The following is a 14,260-nucleotide window of genomic DNA, read 5'->3' on the forward strand; positions in this document are numbered from 1 at the left end:
GGGCTGGGGAGCCGGGCATGGTGGCGCACGCTTATAATACCCGGATCCCCGAGCTTGGGAGGTGGAGACAGGAGGATCGCACAGGTTTGAAGCCAGCTGCGCTGACTGAAGAGACCCTGTTTCCAAATTTAAAAAGTATAAAATAGGTCTGGGAGTGTAGCCCGGAGGTAGAAGGGCTTCCAGGAACCCCAGTACCACCAAAAAAAAAAAAAAAATAGGACTGGGGGTATACCTCTGAGATAGAATGTTCCTGGGTTCCACCCCCCAGTTCAGCCAAAAAAAAAAAAAAAAAAAAAAAGGCATGGGAGAAATTGGGGTCAAGAAAGGCACAGTTGCTGAAGTACTCTGCACAGCAATAATAGAGAAGATGCAGTGAAAGCACTTAAGGAATTAGTAGCATGGCCCTGCCCATCACAGGCTCAAGAGTACAACCATGCAAACTTATTTGAAAAAGTTTAGAAGAAGCAAGGGATCACCATGCTCACATGAGAATGCCTAAAAAGTTGTCTCCTGCTCAGCCACCTAGGCACTCAGAGGCTAATGCATCCCTGGTCCAAGGGGGTCCAGCTACTGCTCAAGCTGGCAGTGAACCTTGACATCATCCATGTGCTGCTGATTCTGAAGGAATGCAGGATGCTGGAGTCAAGAGGTTATAAACGCTTCCATCTTGATTTAAAGAAAGGCCTGAAAGGACAGGCAACATGTAGGAAGGTCAAAATTGTATGGCCAAGCCCTGAGGGGGCAAAATTTGAAGCTGTGGGATTCAGCTGAGGCTGTAATAAAGACCCCAGGAATTAAGAAATGCCAAGGATGTGAAACATCAGCCCTGCAAGGAAAAGCTGAAAGTTACAGGCAGAGGAGCCACCTGCTGTAACTGGCAAGGCCACTGGACCAGAGCTACTAAGGACGTTTGGAAATGACATCTTACCCCTGTGTACCCCAGATGTGCAATGTGGAGCTACAGGACTTAATATTTGCTTTTGCTGGGTTTTGGTCTTGTTTTGGTCACATTCCTTCTTTCTATGCCCTTTTTGAATGCAAATGTTTATGCTATTCCACTGTATGTTGGAAACAGGTAACTTTTTTATTACTATTTTTCAGGTGCTCACAAATAAAAGTTTTTCTTAAGTCTCCTGAACAGTGTGGTAGAACAGTTAAGATGGACTGAATGCATTTTGCATTATGAGCTGGACATGAGCTTCTTAGAGGCGAGAGGCAATGTTATGCTATGGTTTTCAAATGTCCCCCTAAAAAGGTTATGTGTTGGCCGATATAGTCAGGTTAAATGATGGGATATGGCTGCAGGAGGTGAATCTCTACAGTTGGGGCCTATATCTGTTCTTGGCCACCTCCTCTCTTTCTGCTTCATGAGTTTCTGCCTTGGACCAGCTGATCAGATAAAGCTTAGAAACTGAGAGCCAAGAAAATCTCTCTTCCTCTGAGAGGTGCTTGTCGGGTATTTTGGTCACAGCAATGAAAAGACTGAAAAAAGAAATTCAGTAAATAATTATGGAACTTCTCCCTTTACAAATGCATGTGCATAAAATTTTGTGTACAATTTCAGAGACTCTAAAGATACTGAGAAAAAAAAATTCAAAATACTCTGTTTAAAAGAGGTACAAGGGCCAAGCATGGTGGCGCACACTTGTAATCCCCGCACTTGGGAGGTGAAGACAGGAGGCTCGTGCAGGTTCGAAGCCAGCCTCACTGGCTTAAGAGACCCTGTTTCCAAATAAATATATAAAAAATAGGTCTGAGAGTGTAGCCCGGAGGTAGAAGGGTTTCCAGGAACCCCAGTACCACCAATAAATAAATAAATTAATTAATTAATTAATTAGAAGGAATGGGGCAGAAATTAGGTAAGGGCTAATTGGGTGATGTTTGCATGTCTGTATCCACCATCTTATATCCCATTAAGATGTATGACTACAATGCACCAATAAAAATTTTTTAAAAGAGGTAGAGAAGATTGAAAAATAAAATGTGGCCACTGGGCCTGTCCAATAAAAGAACAGAAATAAGAGCAGAAAAAATTTAAAAGATAATGAAAATATGAGCTAAAGTGGGATAAAGAGAAGGACTAAGAGGTAGAAAGATATAGAAACAATATGGGAGCTAGTGGAATGGGAAAGAAAGTGAAATACCATAAAACTATAAGGAAGTAGAGTGTAAGCAAAAGAAAGAAAAAAGATGAATATGCATGAAGAAAGAATGTGTGCTTATGATGAACTTTAATGTCAGCATTTATTATTTCTCATGTACTAGTAATATAAGCATTGTCCATGTATTAACTCACTTAAATCTTAGAAAACTCAATGGGGCCTTGTCTTATGTATTTTTTAGCTCAAGAAACTGAGGAGGCAACAGGTTAAGTTTACCATCCAACAACCCAATATTTGGCATAGTAAGAATTTAAACAAAGCTAGTCCATTATTACAATCTGCCTTTCTGGCACTCTCAAAGGCATCTACAGACCTGAAGACAATTTTCTAATCATGAAAATGATATGAGAATATATTGTCTTTCTTAATGAATACTGTTCCACAATCTAAATTACTCTCACTTGAGATCTAAAGTTGAGATTTTTATTCCAACTGAAATGGCACTTTTATTTCAGATTCTAATTTTTTTAATTTCATAATTTACTTGTCAAAATACCTCATGTGCATTAGCATATTATCAAAGGAGTACATAAAAATATGGCCTGTAACAGGATCGCGCAGGTTCAAAGCCAGCCGCGCGCGCTGGCTTAGGAGACCCTGTTTCCAAAATGAAAATGTAAAAATAGGTCTGGGAGTGTAGCCCGGAGGTAGAAGGGCTCCCAGGAAACCCAGTACCACCAAAAAAAAATGGCCTGTAACATTCCAAAATATTTACTAATACTCATTAAAGTACATTGAGTTTCATAGCTTTCTGTCACAGGACATGTCTGTAAGACTGGTTGTCAGCTGTTTCACTTTAGTTGTTTTTAACAATATTGTTTTGTTAAAGCTGCCTTCCCAAATCACGGATAAATTTCTTAGGTACATTGATCTTGAAAGGTTTATGTTATACAGATTTGGTCTATTGCATCTGAGTATGGTTTCATTTAAAGGGCCTTTTTTTGTATGAATTCTAGGTTTACAAGTAACTTCATTCTTCTCAGAATTTCAGTAATTGGTACTTTTCACATGTTTAATGGGAAATGGGCAAAAATAGAGTACATGCTTCAAAGCTGGGGTAGCCCCTGACAACATGTTTCTCTTATATAAAGTGAATGGTTGAAATCATCTTGTCACAGGTGTGGAACAAATATAGAACAGATGTTTGGATTAAAAATGCATTAATTTGACCTTAGAAAAAATACAAATTACCAGATTTTAGTCATAGAACTTAAAGCACATTCAGAGAAAATATTTGAACAAATGCTGAAATTACCACCATTTTGTATATATGCACTCAAAATGCGTGATTAAATAAGGACTACATAGAATTAACATCTTTAAAAGCAGAAATATAGAAAAGAAGCAATCTTTAAAAAAAAAAAACAAGCTCTTATAAAATACTATTTAAATACTCTCCTTTTTCCCATCCCCATGTTTAGGAAAATACCTCTCATTCAACTATTTCGACATTAGTGAAGACAAGTGAGTACAGTGGTTTGTGTATCAGCCTTGCACATCATTTATACTTCTTTGTTCATATGTCTATTTCCCTAACTAGAGTGTGAGCTGCTCAAAGTAGATGTTATATCTTATTCTATAATCATATAATCAGAGTTTATACATTGAGGTGGAAAACAAATTATCTATTAAATAACACATAATTTGTCTTCAAAGAGCTTATAATCTAGAAAATTTATATTTATAAATAACTGAACTTTAATCATGGATATATCTTTAAACATAATTTATATGTGACCTAAAGAATATAAACTTTTGCCATTATAAAAGCTTAGCATAAAATTAGGAACTCTAAATGCTTTATTATTTTTTAATATTTTTTTTCTTTATTGAACATAAGTGGTATACATTTAAACTATACTTGGTGCCCTCTCCCCCTCGCCCCTGTTTTCCCTTCTCCCCTTCCCACCAATGATTGTCCAGGGTAACCATGCCATATTCATAATTTTACACATATTCGGATGTAGACCTTCATTGATCAAGTTCAGCCTTCCTCCTCCCCTGTATTTCCATTCAAGCTTTGCTGATATTTCCCCTCCATTACCTGGAGTACCACTGGTATCCTCTACGTTCCCTAGTTTGGGCATATTAGAGGGAACATATGTACCTTCTCCTTCTGTGTTTGGCTGTTCTCACTTAACATAATGCTCTCCAGGACTTTCCATCTTCTTGCAAATGATATGATTTTGTTCTTCTTTATGGCTGAGTAGAATTCCACTGTGTGTATTTCCTAGAGTTTTGCAATCCATTCATCTGTTGATGGAGACCTGGGTTGGTTCCATATTTTGGCTATTATAAATTGTGCTGCTATGAACATAGCTATGCATATGTTGCTATATATGGGCTGGATTCAACCCTTTTGGAAAAATACCCAGGAGTGGTAAGGCTGGATCATATGGTGGATCTATTCCTAGCTTTCTTAAGAATCTCCACACAGATCTCCATAGTGGCTGAACTAGTTTGCATTCCCACCTACAGTGTAAAAGAGTTCCTCTTTCCCCACATCCTCGCCAGAATTTGTTGTTGTTTGATTTCGTTGTGCTTGCCACTCTGGCTGGGGTTAGATGGAATCTCAGGGTAGTTTTGATTTGCATCTCCCTGATAGCCAGTGATGTAGAACATCTTATGTATCATAGTGAGATTCATAGTGATGCATGCATACATGAACACATCACTTAATCTATTCTCCCCAAGGAGTGCTAAGATTTTAATGGGAAAAAAAAAAGACAACACTATATCTTACTATATTTTTTACATTTTGTTTTTTGGTTGTTCTCTTTGTAATTTACTCTCTTACTGTTCTAAAAGTTTATTCCTTTTACATTGAGATAATAACAGCTAATGTGCTGACCACTTTATGCTATATGGATGACACTATGGTAATTATTTTATATGCATTCTCATTTAATTCTACCCTATTAAATACTATAATGTTACACTATGAAGCAGTCAGTGAAACAAATAAATGATAAATGGAACAAAAAGCATATAAATAAAACAATGTAGAAGAGGAAAGAAATAGAACAGTATTTCAAATCAGTGAGGAAAAGATGACTAGTAAAAAATACATATGTATATGTTCTATGACATATATATATATATGTATGTATAATTTTTTGAGATGGATCTCACTATTTACCCAGGCGGCCTCAAACTCCAGGGATCAAGTGATTCTCTCACCTCAGCCTTCTCAGTGGTGCACTGCAGGTGCACACCCCCATATCCTACTTGGATCAGTCAATATTTAATGTTGCAATAATTATGCATTTGGAAAAAATAAAATATAACTAGATACTAAAACCCTTGAAATCTCAGGTGGACTAAAGATTAAATATAAAAAAGCATAAAAATACAAAAATATTTTATGTCCTTTGCCTGTGACATGAAAGCCAGAAGCTACAAGACAGAGAGACTGACAAATGTGACTATTCAAAAGGTTGAAATTCTACATGACTTCTTCCTTCTGTCTGTTCTTTTCAACCAAGGAACTAATTAAGGCAAAAATTCATTAGAAGACTCTTCCCTTTATTTCCCTCCCATTCTTCTCCTTCCCCCTCAGTTGAACATGGCTTTGGGGAGGGTGTAGGCTGTGTCCTATAACAAGAATTTGGCAAGTTGCAGCCAAGAAATTTGTTATGTACAAAGAACTGAGTAAATAAGTAACTATAATAATAAGCTTAATAGAAACCAGTTTTCTCACTATAAATAAAGAGAACTGCAAACATGAGAAAGGGAAAGGCTACAAAAAAAAAACCTCTCATAATGGACTGAAATTGGAGATACAGGTGTGAAGTTATAGTTATTTATATAGACAGATAGATATAAAAATAAGTATAGATATATGTGTACTATACACATACCTGTGTGTATATGTAAACACACATTTATATATGGGTATATATAATTCCCAAGCTAAGTCTGGCGTGTGTATCTGCAATCCACAGCCTAAGTAAGGAGTGAGACTCTCATCAACCAACCAAAACTCTGTTTCAAAGTAAAAATAAGTAAGGCTAGGGTGTAGCTCAGTGGTAGAATGCACCTCGGTTCAGTACCCAGGACCCCCAAAATAATAATCATAATTCTCAAGCTCTGTTTACTAGTAAGCTCTAAAAGCAATGATTTCTTCATAGCAGTGAGCACACCTTGATGTCTGGATCTTTATTTCTCAGCTAAAAATTCTCAGCTAAAAATAACATGGACTCAAGAGTGGCTTCCATCCTCCTTGATGTGAGATCAGCTTCCATCTTCCATAATGTGAGAAGCCTGCTTTGCTCTCTGGCCTCCGTGATATGGGAACAGTGAAAAGTCAGATGTTCTCCCTAATATGTGGAAGCTGGGGAGAAAATGGAACAGAGGAGGCACTCTCAACAAAGGAGAAACCTTAAATGAGTAAAGAAGGCAGCCTGAGGGGGATGGGAGAGGGGAAGAGGGAACCACCCTAATGCACATGTTGTACATGCACAAACATCAAAGTTAGTCACTAAGCCAAACACAAGGAGGAAGGGGAAGGGAATGGGGTGGGAATCAAGAAAAAACTTGAATTGAGTGATGTACACATGTATGCCTCTACCATTCTGTACCTCATAATGATGTATGATTACAGTATACCAATAAAATAAATTTTTTAATTAATAATTTAAAAAATACCATGGACTTTAGCAAAATGGCCAAGTACAGGGCTCAGACAGGGAAAGTACGGAATGAGCCTAGAATACCTTGTTAGGACAGAATATAAGAAAAGTGTTCAATAATCATAAAAACATATCAAAAGGACACAGTAGTCAACTTAAAGCATCTCTTTCATTGGCTATGCTCAAGATAATCTAAGCATCAAAATAAGTGAGGATAGTAAAATCTTATCAGGAAAGAATGAAATGCCCGCATATCTTGACAAAGAATGAAAGAATATCCTTATTGGTGGTCATGCTGGTGGAAACAGGAAGGAAATACAGTGGAAAACACTTTGTTGCCATCATTTTTTAAAGGTGATTCTTTAAATATATATACAGCACATATAAGAGTTACACTACAAAATTGGAAGCTATAAAAATGATAATAGACACTCTACAATAAGATAAAAAAATACTCACAGTAAGTTAAAGGGAAAAAATGTTTTCCCTAAAAAGCTAGCTATGTCCCAACATGTGTGCACATAAACAAAGACTGGATATTTTGCTATCACATAAATTTAGCAATTTGAAAACACAACTCTTCTTCATTCCTCAAAAGTCTTTTCCTTTTTCTATAGTCTAGTGCTGGACCTGAGCCACACTATTTTCTGAAACCATAAGCCTTAGTCTCATCTGAATTTCCTCCTCCATGCTTACTTTCCATCTAAACACAGTCTACCTCTAGAATGCCCTCAGATCTGTCCTCTTTCCTGCTCTCTCCATATGTAGGGCTGCTGCTGTCTTACTTCTATCTTTTCACCCTTTCACTGCAACTTCCACAGTGTTTTGAAAGTTATCTCTCTGTACAAACATTTTCAGTAGATTTCTACTAACTATATACAAACACTCAAAAGAAAAAAAAATCCAAGTTGGGTGTGGTTACTTGGGAGGATGAGACAGAAGGATCACAGCAAGACTCAGCAACTGGTCAGACCTTGTTTGAAAACAATAAATAAAATGGGACAGAGGGTGTAGTTAGGAGGTAAAGCACCCCTGAATTCAATCCCCAGTATAAAAACAAATCCATATATAACCATATTTAAAAATTAACTTACCAGCAATTATTAAGAACTAAAAATTAAAAATTTCTGGGGAAAAATCTAGGAGGAAATCCTTTTTTAAAATGTTTTTATTGGTGCATTGTAGTCATACATCTTAATGGAGTACAAGATGGTAGAGGCACACATGCACACGTCACTCATTTAGCCCTTACCCAATTCCCACCCTATTCTCTCTTCCCCTCTCCTCATGTTTGGCTTACTGATTGAATTTGATATGTTTGTAAATGTACAGCATGTGCATTAGGAAATTTCTCTCTTTCCCCTTCCCATCCCCTCAGTTAGGTTGCCTTATATGCTAATTTATAGTTTCTCCTTCTTCGTCTAGAGTTCCTCCTACGACCCATTTTCTCCCTAGCTTCTGCATATTAGGGAGAGCATCTGATTTGTGTGTGTGTGTGTGTGTGTGTGTGTGTGTGTGTGTCTGACTAATCTCACTTAGCATAATGTTCTAGGAAGAAATCTTTAAGACTTTAGATGAGCAAAAAAAAAATGTAGATAAGGTACAGAAAGCATAAACCATTATGTAAGAACAATTAATAAACTAGACTTTAATTTTTAAAATAGAAATTCTACTTCTAAAAATACCATCAAGAAATTGAAAAGGAAGTCATAAACTGGAGATTATATTCACAATACATTCATCCAACAAAGGACTCATATCCAGAATATATAAAAGGCTCTTAAAATTCAATAGTAAAAGCACAGTAAATTTTAAAATGAGCAAAATATTTAAATAGACACTTTACAAAAAAGCCATAAGTAGTAAATACACACACAGAAAGACACAAATTCAAACCAAATGAGATATCACTACATGTCCACCAGAATAAAGTATCAATCAACAGTTGATGAGTATGTAGAGCAACTAGAACTTTCATATAGTACTTATAGGAATATGAAAGAGTACAACTCTGAATCTTGTTTGACATTTTCTTCTAAATTAAAAATAAATATCATATGACCCTAAAATTCCACTCATAAGTACTAATCCAACAGATATGAAGGCATATTTTCATGCAAAGACTTGTACACAGACATTTGTGGGAATTTTAATCATAAAAGCCAAAAGGCTGAAAACCACCAAAATGTCTATCAATGGATGAATGGATAAATAAACTATGGAATATCCACACAATGAAATGCTACTCAGCAATAAAACGAAACAAACTGCTGGGCATGGTGGCACACACTTGTAATCCCAATACACAGGAGGCTGAGACATGAGGATCATGGTTTGCAGACAGCCCTATTTACTTAGTGAAGCCCTCTGCAACCTAGTGAGACCTTGTTTCAAAATAAAGAATAAAAATATAGGGCTGGGGGTGTAATTCTGTGGGAGAATGCCCATAGGTTCTATCCCTAGTACCTCAAAAAAAAAAAAAAAGGAACAACTACAACTACTAATAAGTACAACATGGCTGGATCTCAGACCTTATGCTATGCAAAAGGAAACCAGGTTCAAAAAGGGATAAACAGTGTGATGCCATATGTATTAAAACTAATTGATAGTGATAGACCAGTGATTGCCTATAGTTACAAGAAAGGGAGACAGAACTGTTTGGGTGATAGAAATGTTCTATCTTGACTGTGACAGTAGTTACATAACTGTACAGATTTGTCAAAATGCCTAAAACTATACACTTAAAATGAGTATACTTAATTATATACAAATTACACCTTAATAAAGCTGACTTTAAAAAAAATTCTAAAATTGAGAGGCTCAAAAATGCTAACTCAGCACTGGTTACCAAGATAGCGCAAGGTTTGTGATACCCCCTCCAACTTTTGTTCATGGTGAAGGTTTCTGACCTTCTGAATAATTTTGCTTGGGAGTAGTTTAGATCCATACCATTAGTTCTCCCTTTTAAGAACCAACATGCTTCAACAGTCCTCAAAATTATTTTTTAGAATGTGAAATGAAAATTATATACAAGGATTTTCACTGCAGTATTGTTTACAAAATCCAAAACTGAGAAATAACTTAAAGGTCTATTAAAATGGACTAATTACTGTCCATACCTACAATACAGAACAAAGCAGCTCTAAATACACAAATATGAAACCATCTATACTGTAGTCCTCTTTGCCGCCACAGCAACCTTTTTTTTTTTTCTTTCCCTTTGTGAAACCAGGGTTTGAACCTAGAGGCATTCTATCTCCAAGTTATACCCCCACCCTTTTTATTTTTGTTTTGAAACAGAGTCTGAGTTGCTGAGATTTTCACCAACTTGCTGAGGATCTTGCTAAATTGCTGAGGCTGGCCTCAAACCTGCAATTTTCCTATCTCAGCCTCCCAAGTACAGAGATTTAGGCTTGTGCCACCATGACCAGCCACAGTAACCTTTTAAAACCTCAAACAGATATCACTCTCTTGATAAACAAACAATAACCAAATCTTCTAATGACTTTTCATTACAGGAATAAAGAAATTCAAACTATGCCCAGGTTTCAAATGACCAAATGCCAACCTACCCTCCTCACCCTCATTGCTCTATTCTCCAACTACATTGACCTTTGGATCCCTGGAACCTCTTTCTTCTGGTCTTCACTTGGCTGGGCCCTTCATGTCATTCAGGTCTCCACTTAAGTCAGTTCCTCAGAAGCCTTCCCTAAACATCCAATTCAAGAGAGTCCTTTGCTACCACACCATCCTACCTTAATTCATCTCTCCCATTCTCATTGGCTCTCTCTCCCACTCTCTCTCGCCATTCCGCCCCTAGCCCATGTCTATTTTCACTTAACTTTGAGCTCCATGAAAGCAGAGGCCTTTTTTATTTTGTTTACTTCTATATTCCCCAGTGTTACACTGACCTAAAATGATACCTAAGAATCACTATCCAATAGGGAAATGGAACATAAAACAACTGTTTAGTGTGCTACAGTTTGGATAATAAATTGTAAAATAAAATATATGGACACATTAGATATATGTAGGTATCTGCAGAAAATCTTTGGAAGGATATTTAAAGAAACCAGTATCAACAGTTGTGTCCGGGTATAGGAAGTAGGTGACTGAAGGGCACGATCACAGAGGAACTAATATCCAAGACCTTAATACCTTTTGAGTTTTGTATCACATGTTTATAGTATCTATTTTAAAGTAATCTAATACATATGCTATTACATATAAAACAGTGGTATTTATCATAATTAGAAAATGAACTTAGAGTTCATATCCTCTTAAAGTTTTACTGATTTTCAGCTTTAGTACACCTTTGAATAAAGTCAGAAATTAATGCCTAGTTCATGCAATGATTTAAACATATCTCCTGCAGGGCTCGTGGTGGACGCTTGTAATCCCCGCGCTTGGGAGGCAGAGACAGGAGGATTGCGCAGGTTCTAAGCCAGCTTTGTTGGCTTAAGAGACCCTGTTTCCAAATAAAAATATAAAAATAGGTCTGGGAGTATAGCCCAGATGTAGAAGGGCTTCTAGGAACCCCAGTACCACCATAAATAAATAAATAAACAAACAAACAAACAAACAAATCTCCTACAGTTCCTATGTTGGAAGTTAAATCCCCAATCAACAGTCTTGAAAGGTGAAGCCTAATAAATGGTGATTAAGTCATGAGCAAATTAATATTATCTTGAGTGGGTTAATTATCTTGAGAGTGGATGTTATAAAACTGAGTTTAGTTAGCTCTCTCTTGCCTTTATACTTTCTACAGTGATGACATAACACCTCAATTTTACACTTCCCTGCCCCAAATAAATCTTTATTCTTGATAAATTACCCAGCAACAGGTGTGTCATTATAAGCAGCAGAATATAAACTTAAATTCAAGCCGGGCATGGCAGCACATGCTTATAATCCCAGTACCTGGGAGGCTGAGACAGGAGAATCTTGTAGGTCTGAGGCCAGCCTCGGCTACTTAATGAGACAGTGTCAAAAATAAAGACTAAAATATAGGGCTGGAGTTTAGCTCAAAGCTAGAATACCCTTGAGTTCAATTCCCAGTACCAAGAAGAAAAAGAAAGAAAGAAAGAAAGAAAGAAAGAAAGAAAGAAAGAAAGAAAGAAAGAGAGAAAGAAAGAAAGAAAGAGAGAGAGAAAGAAAGAAAGAGAAAGAAAGAAAGAAAGAAAGAAAGGAAGGAAGGAAGGAAGGAAGGAAGGAAGGAAGGAAGGAAGGAAGGAAGAAAAGAAAAGAAAAGAAAGGAAAGAAGCCAGGTATGGTGGCACATGCTTGTAATCCCAGTACTTGGGAAGCTGAGACAGGCCAGCTTCAGCTACCTAGTGAGGTCTCTGCAACTTAGTGAGACCCTGTTTCAAAATAAAAAGAAGTTGGGTGTGCTGGTGCACATTTGTAATCCCAGTACTTCGGAGGTTGAGACAGGAGGTTGGCATATAGCCTCAGCTACTTTATGAGGCCCTCTCCAACTTAGTGAGACCTTGTTTCAAAATATAAAATAAAAATAGGGCTGGGGGTATAAAAAACAAATAAGTTCACATCATAACAAAAAGAATTCAAAATGAGCAAAACATATTGTTCATGTGTTCAAAGTAGAAACACATTAAACTCAGTGTCAAGAAATGTTTACTGTGCTACTTTAATGCTATGTATCGCATTACAAATCTTATGTTTCGAAATCACACAGACCTAATATTTGTAACTTTTGTTTTTATCTTACATTGAAAAATTATATGACAAAACAACTTTAAATTAAAACTACATAGCAACAGTGTCTATGGTTAAATGTCAAAACAAACACATAAACCATTAAGCTATATGTATTATCAGTCTAATCCTCTTTCACTTTTTTGATTTAGAATAATAAACTGCAGAATCAACTTTGAATACTATACAACAAAAGTAATACTTCACTATGTCTTTCTTTAGCATTGACCTAAAGAGAAATACATACTTTAAATAATTCTTTAAAAGAAAAATCAAGCCAGGTATAGCGGCACACACTTGTAATCCCAGAATTTAGGAGGCTGAGACAGGAAGATCTCAGTCAGAGGAAAGCCTCCGCTAACTAGTGAGGCCATTTGCAACTCAGTGAGACCCTGTTTTAAAGAATAAAAACAAACAAACAAAAAAAATAGGGTTGAGGGTATAGCTCAGATGTAGAATGCCCCTGGGTTCAATCCTCAGTGCCAAAAAAAAAAAGTCATTTTTTTTCTCCTAAATTCTTCTGCTTTGTCAAAAACAGCAATTTTCTCTCTGGAGAGTTTACCTTATTAATTGCTGGATTACAAAAAGTCATTTTTTGATAAATGATGGTCATTTTGTTTGAAATTTATCATCAAAAAGCAGAAGATTTTAGTAAAGTCAATTAGCTAAGCTCTAAATGCTGAATTTGAAGTTTTAGTTATTCAACAATTCTCACCCTTTTTATATTCAAAATATCTTCTTCATAGTCTATCTATCGTAAGTTTAAGCAAGTTTTTAACACGCTGTAGAGTTATTCTAAATTTCACTTCACTATACCATAAACGATTCACTTAGAAATTCAATTAACAATACAAATCCCATTGTAATTGTTTCATTCTGTTTTCTGGCTACATGGCCCAGTGCCAGTAATATATTTTTTGCACTCAGGAAAACTTAATGCCTTACTTAGAAACAGCTTTAAAAATTGGCTCATGGCCTATTTGCAATCGATACTAAAGCTTAAATACCTTCCCAGCAAAGTTACACTAACTTCAAAATACTCTGGGATCAACCATCAAAATGTTTTTGTTTCGGTTACAACACTAATGAATACCAAATGCTGGAATTCTTTTTAATGGTCTAGTACATTAAGGATTTTCTTAAAAGGAAGGTTAGATCAGCTATCCATTATATAACTAAAGGCAGATTAGTCAGTCTTGATATAGATATACTTCAAAGATCTAATACTTAAGTGTACAATCAGACATAAAAAAGTTAAATTCAAAAATCCTACTCAATTAGTCATATTTTTTCTATAAAATACCAATGCCTAGTTTCTAAACCACTCTTGAAAGACTTTGAAAGCAAAAGGAGGGTGGGAGGAACTTCAACTCATCAGGTCTTCTAGCCTGGTTAAGAATGAATGATTAGATGAAACTTTAGAAAACAAAATAAATACTATTTTAAAAATATAAAAACAAAGACTGTAAACTGAGCTCTTCTGAACATGGGTTAGAAATGAACACTTACGAATACAAAGGCACGGTGCCACTGAAGGACTACTTCAGTTCCAAGCCTTTCCTAGCCCCACACCTCAACAGTCTGCTAACCCTGCATGTTCAGTGATCAAATGAGCACAACATTTATCTCCTTTTGCTGCAGTTTTTGCTTTTAACGTTGACTTCCTGTAGAGTGGCACAGGCTTTAGGCTGCCCTCACATTTGACTTCTTGGTTGCTACAACTATCACAGTCAATCTTTCTTTTTCAGAATC

The sequence above is a fragment of the Muscardinus avellanarius genome, assembly GCF_963383645.1.
Source record: "Muscardinus avellanarius genome assembly, chromosome: 7".
In the NCBI taxonomy this organism is placed as follows: Eukaryota; Metazoa; Chordata; class Mammalia; order Rodentia; family Gliridae; genus Muscardinus; species Muscardinus avellanarius.